General features: G+C 48.9%; 19 non-coding genes across 19 annotated transcripts; 10 read left to right on the forward strand and 9 right to left on the reverse strand.

Moving 5' to 3' along the window:
* Positions 1 to 327: 327 nt before the first annotated feature.
* On the forward strand, positions 328 to 446 carry LOC142392053 (5S ribosomal RNA). The gene has a single exon (XR_012770724.1). It is a non-coding gene; the product is annotated as a 5S ribosomal RNA (ribosomal RNA).
* Positions 447 to 744: 298 nt separating this feature from the next.
* Positions 745 to 863, reverse strand: LOC142392939 (5S ribosomal RNA). Its single transcript, XR_012771568.1, has one exon. It is a non-coding gene; the product is annotated as a 5S ribosomal RNA (ribosomal RNA).
* A 354-nt stretch (positions 864 to 1,217) lies between these two features.
* On the forward strand, positions 1,218 to 1,336 carry LOC142393157 (5S ribosomal RNA). The gene has a single exon (XR_012771776.1). It is a non-coding gene; the product is annotated as a 5S ribosomal RNA (ribosomal RNA).
* Positions 1,337 to 1,634: 298 nt separating this feature from the next.
* LOC142392941 (5S ribosomal RNA) lies at positions 1,635 to 1,753 on the reverse strand. Its single transcript, XR_012771569.1, has one exon. It is a non-coding gene; the product is annotated as a 5S ribosomal RNA (ribosomal RNA).
* A 353-nt stretch (positions 1,754 to 2,106) lies between these two features.
* Positions 2,107 to 2,225, forward strand: LOC142393303 (5S ribosomal RNA). The gene has a single exon (XR_012771914.1). It is a non-coding gene; the product is annotated as a 5S ribosomal RNA (ribosomal RNA).
* Positions 2,226 to 2,523: 298 nt separating this feature from the next.
* LOC142392943 (5S ribosomal RNA) lies at positions 2,524 to 2,642 on the reverse strand. The gene has a single exon (XR_012771571.1). It is a non-coding gene; the product is annotated as a 5S ribosomal RNA (ribosomal RNA).
* Positions 2,643 to 2,996: 354 nt separating this feature from the next.
* Positions 2,997 to 3,115, forward strand: LOC142392054 (5S ribosomal RNA). Its single transcript, XR_012770725.1, has one exon. It is a non-coding gene; the product is annotated as a 5S ribosomal RNA (ribosomal RNA).
* A 298-nt stretch (positions 3,116 to 3,413) lies between these two features.
* On the reverse strand, positions 3,414 to 3,532 carry LOC142392944 (5S ribosomal RNA). The gene has a single exon (XR_012771572.1). It is a non-coding gene; the product is annotated as a 5S ribosomal RNA (ribosomal RNA).
* A 354-nt stretch (positions 3,533 to 3,886) lies between these two features.
* Positions 3,887 to 4,005, forward strand: LOC142392055 (5S ribosomal RNA). Its single transcript, XR_012770726.1, has one exon. It is a non-coding gene; the product is annotated as a 5S ribosomal RNA (ribosomal RNA).
* A 298-nt stretch (positions 4,006 to 4,303) lies between these two features.
* Positions 4,304 to 4,422, reverse strand: LOC142392945 (5S ribosomal RNA). Its single transcript, XR_012771573.1, has one exon. It is a non-coding gene; the product is annotated as a 5S ribosomal RNA (ribosomal RNA).
* A 354-nt stretch (positions 4,423 to 4,776) lies between these two features.
* On the forward strand, positions 4,777 to 4,895 carry LOC142392057 (5S ribosomal RNA). The gene has a single exon (XR_012770728.1). It is a non-coding gene; the product is annotated as a 5S ribosomal RNA (ribosomal RNA).
* Positions 4,896 to 5,193: 298 nt separating this feature from the next.
* On the reverse strand, positions 5,194 to 5,312 carry LOC142392946 (5S ribosomal RNA). Its single transcript, XR_012771574.1, has one exon. It is a non-coding gene; the product is annotated as a 5S ribosomal RNA (ribosomal RNA).
* Positions 5,313 to 5,666: 354 nt separating this feature from the next.
* LOC142392263 (5S ribosomal RNA) lies at positions 5,667 to 5,785 on the forward strand. Its single transcript, XR_012770924.1, has one exon. It is a non-coding gene; the product is annotated as a 5S ribosomal RNA (ribosomal RNA).
* A 298-nt stretch (positions 5,786 to 6,083) lies between these two features.
* Positions 6,084 to 6,202, reverse strand: LOC142392947 (5S ribosomal RNA). Its single transcript, XR_012771575.1, has one exon. It is a non-coding gene; the product is annotated as a 5S ribosomal RNA (ribosomal RNA).
* Positions 6,203 to 6,555: 353 nt separating this feature from the next.
* Positions 6,556 to 6,674, forward strand: LOC142393054 (5S ribosomal RNA). The gene has a single exon (XR_012771676.1). It is a non-coding gene; the product is annotated as a 5S ribosomal RNA (ribosomal RNA).
* A 298-nt stretch (positions 6,675 to 6,972) lies between these two features.
* Positions 6,973 to 7,091, reverse strand: LOC142393452 (5S ribosomal RNA). The gene has a single exon (XR_012772056.1). It is a non-coding gene; the product is annotated as a 5S ribosomal RNA (ribosomal RNA).
* A 354-nt stretch (positions 7,092 to 7,445) lies between these two features.
* On the forward strand, positions 7,446 to 7,564 carry LOC142392058 (5S ribosomal RNA). Its single transcript, XR_012770729.1, has one exon. It is a non-coding gene; the product is annotated as a 5S ribosomal RNA (ribosomal RNA).
* A 298-nt stretch (positions 7,565 to 7,862) lies between these two features.
* LOC142393453 (5S ribosomal RNA) lies at positions 7,863 to 7,981 on the reverse strand. The gene has a single exon (XR_012772057.1). It is a non-coding gene; the product is annotated as a 5S ribosomal RNA (ribosomal RNA).
* Positions 7,982 to 8,335: 354 nt separating this feature from the next.
* On the forward strand, positions 8,336 to 8,454 carry LOC142392059 (5S ribosomal RNA). The gene has a single exon (XR_012770730.1). It is a non-coding gene; the product is annotated as a 5S ribosomal RNA (ribosomal RNA).
* Positions 8,455 to 8,508: the final 54 nt, after the last annotated feature.

Raw genomic sequence — 8,508 nt, forward strand, 5'->3', positions numbered from 1 at the left:
TATAGATTCTGAAACAGAATCTGTTATTGTATTCCGACTTCTAAAATAGAACTATACTGTTTAGAGAAGACGCAGTTTATGAGCATGTCGTGGGATTGAGCTTCCCTGGTTTCTCTATATGACAACGGACACAAAACTACACACAGGGAACAGAGGAGCTTGACAGACAGTTATCTGAGAGTCCCATTTTCAGCTGCAGAGAACAATCACATCAGGGAAGTCAACGTGCAGGCTCAACAGCAGCCTCTCAAGCCAGCTCTCTGGTAAAAATAGGGGAAACGTATGGTTCCAGCACCTATATAACATATATTTGTCACAGGGACTGTGGCTTACGGCCACACCGCCCTGAACACGCCCGATCTCGTCCGATCTCGGAAGCCAAGCAGGGTCGGGCCTGGTTAGTACTTGGATGGGAGACCGCTTGGGAATACCAGGTGCTGTAAGCTTTTTTCTCTTCTCTCTGCGGCCTGCATGTAACACCTGACCATCACCGTGTGCCACACAGACACCAGGAAGTTAACCAGCTTGGGCTGCTGCTGATTGGTTGGCAGACACCTCTGTTTCTGTTTGGCTCTCAGTCTCCATGTTGCTGATCCTGGATCTGCTGAGATGTCCCAGGCCATTGTTGGCTTTGATCCTCATACATTTAACTTTGTCCTGAGAAAGGACAAGTTCCAAAAAGTCAAACAGGGACTACTTTTGCATTTGACGTAGCCAAACTGCATGCGCCTGGAGAAGCCAAAAGGCTTACAGCACCTGGTATTCCCAGGCGGTCTCCCATCCAAGTACTAACCAGGCCCGACTCTGCTTGGCTTCTGAGATCTGACGAGATCAGGCGTGTTCAGGGTGGTGTGGCCGTAAGCCAGCAACGGAATCACAAACCAGCTTTTTATAGATTCTGAAACAGAATCTGTTATTGTATTCCGACTTCTAAAATAGAACTATACTGTTTAGAGAAGACGCAGTTTATGAGCATGTCGTGGGATTGAGCTTCCCTGGTTTCTCTATATGACAACGGACACAAAACTACACACAGGGAACAGAGGAGCTTGACAGACAGTTATCTGAGAGTCCCATTTTCAGCTGCAGAGAACAATCACATCAGGGAAGTCAACGTGCAGGCTCAACAGCAGCCTCTCAAGCCAGCTCTCTGGTAAAAATAGGGGAAACGTATGGTTCCAGCACCTATATAACATATATTTGTCACAGGGACTGTGGCTTACAGCCACACCGCCCTGAACACGCCCGATCTCGTCCGATCTCGGAAGCCAAGCAGGGTCGGGCCTGGTTAGTACTTGGATGGGAGACCGCTTGGGAATACCAGGTGCCGTGAGCTTTTTTCTCTTCTCTCTGCGGCCTGCATGTAACATCTGACCATCACCGTGTGCCACACAGACACCAGGAAGTTAACCAGCTTGGGCTGCTGCTGATTGGTTGGCAGACACCTCTGTTTCTGTTTGGCTCTCAGTCTCCATGTTGCTGATCCTGGATCTGCTGAGATGTCCCAGGCCATTGTTGGCTTTGATCCTCATACATTTAACTTTGTCCTGAGAAAGGACAAGTTCCAAAAAGTCAAACAGGGACTACTTTTGCATTTGACGTAGCCAAACTGCATGCGCCTGGAGAAGCCAAAAGGCTTACAGCACCTGGTATTCCCAGGCGGTCTCCCATCCAAGTACTAACCAGGCCCGACTCTGCTTGGCTTCTGAGATCTGACGAGATCAGGCGTGTTCAGGGTGGTGTGGCCGTAAGCCAGCAACGGAATCACAAACCAGCTTTTTATAGATTCTGAAACAGAATCTGTTATTGTATTCCGACTTCTAAAATAGAACTATACTGTTTAGAGAAGACGCAGTTTATGAGCATGTCGTGGGATTGAGCTTCCCTGGTTTCTCTATATGACAACGGACACAAAACTACACACAGGGAACAGAGGAGCTTGACAGACAGTTATCTGAGAGTCCCATTTTCAGCTGCAGAGAACAATCACATCAGGGAAGTCAATGTGCAGGCTCAACAGCAGCCTCTCAAGCCAGCTCTCTGGTAAAATAGGGGAAACGTATGGTTCCAGCACCTATATAACATATATTTGTCACAGGGACTGTGGCTTACGGCCACACCGCCCTGAACACGCCCGATCTCGTCCGATCTCGGAAGCCAAGCAGGGTCGGGCCTGGTTAGTACTTGGATGGGAGACTGCTTGGGAATACCAGGTGCGGTAAGCTTTTTTCTCTTCTCTCTGCGGCCTGCATGTAACATCTGACCATCACCGTGTGCCACACAGACACCAGGAAGTTAACCAGCTTGGGCTGCTGCTGATTGGTTGGCAGACACCTCTGTTTCTGTTTGGCTCTCAGTCTCCATGTTGCTGATCCTGGATCTGCTGAGATGTCCCAGGCCATTGTTGGCTTTGATCCTCATACATTTAACTTTGTCCTGAGAAAGGACAAGTTCCAAAAAGTCAAACAGGGACTACTTTTGCATTTGACGTAGCCAAACTGCATGCGCCTGGAGAAGCCAAAAGGCTTACAGCACCTGGTATTCCCAGGCGGTCTCCCATCCAAGTACTAACCAGGCCCGACTCTGCTTGGCTTCTGAGATCTGACGAGATCAGGCGTGTTCAGGGTGGTGTGGCCGTAAGCCAGCAACGGAATCACAAACCAGCTTTTTATAGATTCTGAAACAGAATCTGTTATTGTATTCCGACTTCTAAAATAGAACTATACTGTTTAGAGAAGACGCAGTTTATGAGCATGTCGTGGGATTGAGCTTCCCTGGTTTCTCTATATGACAACGGACACAAAACTACACACAGGGAACAGAGGAGCTTGACAGACAGTTATCTGAGAGTCCCATTTTCAGCTGCAGAGAACAATCACATCAGGGAAGTCAACGTGCAGGCTCAACAGCAGCCTCTCAAGCCAGCTCTCTGGTAAAAATAGGGGAAACGTATGGTTCCAGCACCTATATAACATATATTTGTCACAGGGACTGTGGCTTACGGCCACACCGCCCTGAACACGCCCGATCTCGTCCGATCTCGGAAGCCAAGCAGGGTCGGGCCTGGTTAGTACTTGGATGGGAGACCGCTTGGGAATACCAGGTGCTGTAAGCTTTTTTCTCTTCTCTCTGCGGCCTGCATGTAACATCTGACCATCACCGTGTGCCACACAGACACCAGGAAGTTAACCAGCTTGGGCTGCTGCTGATTGGTTGGCAGACACCTCTGTTTCTGTTTGGCTCTCAGTCTCCATGTTGCTGATCCTGGATCTGCTGAGATGTCCCAGGCCATTGTTGGCTTTGATCCTCATACATTTAACTTTGTCCTGAGAAAGGACAAGTTCCAAAAAGTCAAACAGGGACTACTTTTGCATTTGACGTAGCCAAACTGCATGCGCCTGGAGAAGCCAAAAGGCTTACAGCACCTGGTATTCCCAGGCGGTCTCCCATCCAAGTACTAACCAGGCCCGACTCTGCTTGGCTTCTGAGATCTGACGAGATCAGGCGTGTTCAGGGTGGTGTGGCCGTAAGCCAGCAACGGAATCACAAACCAGCTTTTTATAGATTCTGAAACAGAATCTGTTATTGTATTCCGACTTCTAAAATAGAACTATACTGTTTAGAGAAGACGCAGTTTATGAGCATGTCGTGGGATTGAGCTTCCCTGGTTTCTCTATATGACAACGGACACAAAACTACACACAGGGAACAGAGGAGCTTGACAGACAGTTATCTGAGAGTCCCATTTTCAGCTGCAGAGAACAATCACATCAGGGAAGTCAACGTGCAGGCTCAACAGCAGCCTCTCAAGCCAGCTCTCTGGTAAAAATAGGGGAAACGTATGGTTCCAGCACCTATATAACATATATTTGTCACAGGGACTGTGGCTTACGGCCACACCGCCCTGAACACGCCCGATCTCGTCCGATCTCGGAAGCCAAGCAGGGTCGGGCCTGGTTAGTACTTGGATGGGAGACCGCTTGGGAATACCAGGTGCTGTAAGCTTTTTTCTCTTCTCTCTGCGGCCTGCATGTAACATCTGACCATCACCGTGTGCCACACAGACACCAGGAAGTTAACCAGCTTGGGCTGCTGCTGATTGGTTGGCAGACACCTCTGTTTCTGTTTGGCTCTCAGTCTCCATGTTGCTGATCCTGGATCTGCTGAGATGTCCCAGGCCATTGTTGGCTTTGATCCTCATACATTTAACTTTGTCCTGAGAAAGGACAAGTTCCAAAAAGTCAAACAGGGACTACTTTTGCATTTGACGTAGCCAAACTGCATGCGCCTGGAGAAGCCAAAAGGCTTACAGCACCTGGTATTCCCAGGCGGTCTCCCATCCAAGTACTAACCAGGCCCGACTCTGCTTGGCTTCTGAGATCTGACGAGATCAGGCGTGTTCAGGGTGGTGTGGCCGTAAGCCAGCAACGGAATCACAAACCAGCTTTTTATAGATTCTGAAACAGAATCTGTTATTGTATTCCGACTTCTAAAATAGAACTATACTGTTTAGAGAAGACGCAGTTTATGAGCATGTCGTGGGATTGAGCTTCCCTGGTTTCTCTATATGACAACGGACACAAAACTACACACAGGGAACAGAGGAGCTTGACAGACAGTTATCTGAGAGTCCCATTTTCAGCTGCAGAGAACAATCACATCAGGGAAGTCAACGTGCAGGCTCAACAGCAGCCTCTCAAGCCAGCTCTCTGGTAAAAATAGGGGAAACGTATGGTTCCAGCACCTATATAACATATATTTGTCACAGGGACTGTGGCTTACGGCCACACCGCCCTGAACACGCCCGATCTCGTCCGATCTCGGAAGCCAAGCAGGGTCGGGCCTGGTTAGTACTTGGATGGGAGACCGCTTGGGAATACCAGGTGCTGTAAGCTTTTTTCTCTTCTCTCTGCGGCCTGCATGTAACATCTGACCATCACCGTGTGCCACACAGACACCAGGAAGTTAACCAGCTTGGGCTGCTGCTGATTGGTTGGCAGACACCTCTGTTTCTGTTTGGCTCTCAGTCTCCATGTTGCTGATCCTGGATCTGCTGAGATGTCCCAGGCCATTGTTGGCTTTGATCCTCATACATTTAACTTTGTCCTGAGAAAGGACAAGTTCCAAAAAGTCAAACAGGGACTACTTTTGCATTTGACGTAGCCAAACTGCATGCGCCTGGAGAAGCCAAAAGGCTTACAGCACCTGGTATTCCCAGGCGGTCTCCCATCCAAGTACTAACCAGGCCCGACTCTGCTTGGCTTCTGAGATCTGACGAGATCAGGCGTGTTCAGGGTGGTGTGGCCGTAAGCCAGCAACGGAATCACAAACCAGCTTTTTATAGATTCTGAAACAGAATCTGTTATTGTATTCCGACTTCTAAAATAGAACTATACTGTTTAGAGAAGACGCAGTTTATGAGCATGTCGTGGGATTGAGCTTCCCTGGTTTCTCTATATGACAACGGACACAAAACTACACACAGGGAACAGAGGAGCTTGACAGACAGTTATCTGAGAGTCCCATTTTCAGCTGCAGAGAACAATCACATCAGGGAAGTCAACGTGCAGGCTCAACAGCAGCCTCTCAAGCCAGCTCTCTGGTAAAAATAGGGGAAACGTATGGTTCCAGCACCTATATAACATATATTTGTCACAGGGACTGTGGCTTACGGCCACACCGCCCTGAAAACGCCCGATCTCGTCCGATCTCGGAAGCCAAGCAGGGTCGGGCCTGGTTAGTACTTGGATGGGAGACTGCTTGGGAATACCAGGTGCTGTAAGCTTTTTTCTCTTCTCTCTGCGGCCTGCATGTAACATCTGACCATCACCGTGTGCCACACAGACACCAGGAAGTTAACCAGCTTGGGCTGCTGCTGATTGGTTGGCAGACACCTCTGTTTCTGTTTGGCTCTCAGTCTCCATGTTGCTGATCCTGGATCTGCTGAGATGTCCCAGGCCATTGTTGGCTTTGATCCTCATACATTTAACGTTGTCCTGAGAAAGGACAAGTTCCAAAAAGTCAAACAGGGACTACTTTTGCATTTGACGTAGCCAAACTGCATGCGCCTGGAGAAGCCAAAAGGCTTACAGCACCTGGTATTCCCAGGCGGTCTCCCATCCAAGTACTAACCAGGCCCGACTCTGCTTGGCTTCTGAGATCTGACGAGATCAGGCGTGTTCAGGGTGGTGTGGCCGTAAGCCAGCAACGGAATCACAAACCAGCTTTTTATAGATTCTGAAACAGAATCTGTTATTGTATTCCGACTTCTAAAATAGAACTATACTGTTTAGAGAAGACGCAGTTTATGAGCATGTCGTGGGATTGAGCTTCCCTGGTTTCTCTATATGACAACGGACACAAAACTACACACAGGGAACAGAGGAGCTTGACAGACAGTTATCTGAGAGTCCCATTTTCAGCTGCAGAGAACAATCACATCAGGGAAGTCAATGTGCAGGCTCAACAGCAGCCTCTCAAGCCAGCTCTCTGGTAAAATAGGGGAAACGTATGGTTCCAGCACCTATATAACATATATTTGTCACAGGGACTGTGGCTTACGGCCACACCGCCCTGAACACGCCCGATCTCGTCCGATCTCAGAAGCCAAGCAGGGTCGGGCCTGGTTAGTACTTGGATGGGAGACCGCTTGGGAATACCAGGTGCTGTAAGCTTTTTTCTCTTCTCTCTGCGGCCTGCATGTAACATCTGACCATCACCGTGTGCCACACAGACACCAGGAAGTTAACCAGCTTGGGCTGCTGCTGATTGGTTGGCAGACACCTCTGTTTCTGTTTGGCTCTCAGTCTCCATGTTGCTGATCCTGGATCTGCTGAGATGTCCCAGGCCATTGTTGGCTTTGATCCTCATACATTTAACTTTGTCCTGAGAAAGGACAAGTTCCAAAAAGTCAAACAGGGACTACTTTTGCATTTGACGTAGCCAAACTGCATGCGCCTGGAGAAGCCAAAAGGCTTACAGCACCTGGTATTCCCAGGCCGTCTCCCATCCAAGTACTAACCAGGCCCGACTCTGCTTGGCTTCTGAGATCTGACGAGATCAGGCGTGTTCAGGGTGGTGTGGCCGTAAGCCAGCAACGGAATCCCAAACCAGCTTTTTATAGATTCTGAAACAGAATCTGTTATTGTATTCCGACTTCTAAAATAGAACTATACTGTTTAGAGAAGACGCAGTTTATGAGCATGTCGTGGGATTGAGCTTCCCTGGTTTCTCTATATGACAACGGACACAAAACTACACACAGGGAACAGAGGAGCTTGACAGACAGTTATCTGAGAGTCCCATTTTCAGCTGCAGAGAACAATCACATCAGGGAAGTCAACGTGCAGGCTCAACAGCAGCCTCTCAAGCCAGCTCTCTGGTAAAAATAGGGGAAACGTATGGTTCCAGCACCTATATAACATATATTTGTCACAGGGACTGTGGCTTACGGCCACACCGCCCTGAACACGCCCGATCTCGTCCGATCTCGGAAGCCAAGCAGGGTCGGGCCTGGTTAGTACTTGGATGGGAGACCGCTTGGGAATACCAGGTGCTGTAAGCTTTTTTCTCTTCTCTCTGCGGCCTGCATGTAACATCTGACCATCACCGTGTGCCACACAGACACCAGGAAGTTAACCAGCTTGGGCTGCTGCTGATTGGTTGGCAGACACCTCTGTTTCTGTTTGGCTCTCAGTCTCCATGTTGCTGATCCTGGATCTGCTGAGATGTCCCAGGCCATTGTTGGCTTTGATCCTCATACATTTAACTTTGTCCTGAGAAAGGACAAGTTCCAAAAAGTCAAACAGGGACTACTTTTGCATTTGACGTAGCCAAACTGCATGCGCCTGGAGAAGCCAAAAGGCTTACAGCACCTGGTATTCCCAGGCCGTCTCCCATCCAAGTACTAACCAGGCCCGACTCTGCTTGGCTTCTGAGATCTGACGAGATCAGGCGTGTTCAGGGTGGTGTGGCCGTAAGCCAGCAACGGAATCACAAACCAGCTTTTTATAGATTCTGAAACAGAATCTGTTATTGTATTCCGACTTCTAAAATAGAACTATACTGTTTAGAGAAGACGCAGTTTATGAGCATGTCGTGGGATTGAGCTTCCCTGGTTTCTCTATATGACAACGGACACAAAACTACACACAGGGAACAGAGGAGCTTGACAGACAGTTATCTGAGAGTCCCATTTTCAGCTGCAGAGAACAATCACATCAGGGAAGTCAACGTGCAGGCTCAACAGCAGCCTCTCAAGCCAGCTCTCTGGTAAAAATAGGGGAAACGTATGGTTCCAGCACCTATATAACATATATTTGTCACAGGGACTGTGGCTTACGGCCACACCGCCCTGAACACGCCCGATCTCGTCCGATCTCGGAAGCCAAGCAGGGTCGGGCCTGGTTAGTACTTGGATGGGAGACCGCTTGGGAATACCAGGTGCTGTAAGCTTTTTTCTCTTCTCTCTGCGGCCTGCATGTAACATCTGACCATCACCGTGTGCCA

Source organism: Odontesthes bonariensis, chromosome 11 (genome assembly GCF_027942865.1).
Source record: "Odontesthes bonariensis isolate fOdoBon6 chromosome 11, fOdoBon6.hap1, whole genome shotgun sequence".
Classification (NCBI taxonomy): domain Eukaryota; kingdom Metazoa; phylum Chordata; class Actinopteri; order Atheriniformes; family Atherinopsidae; genus Odontesthes; species Odontesthes bonariensis.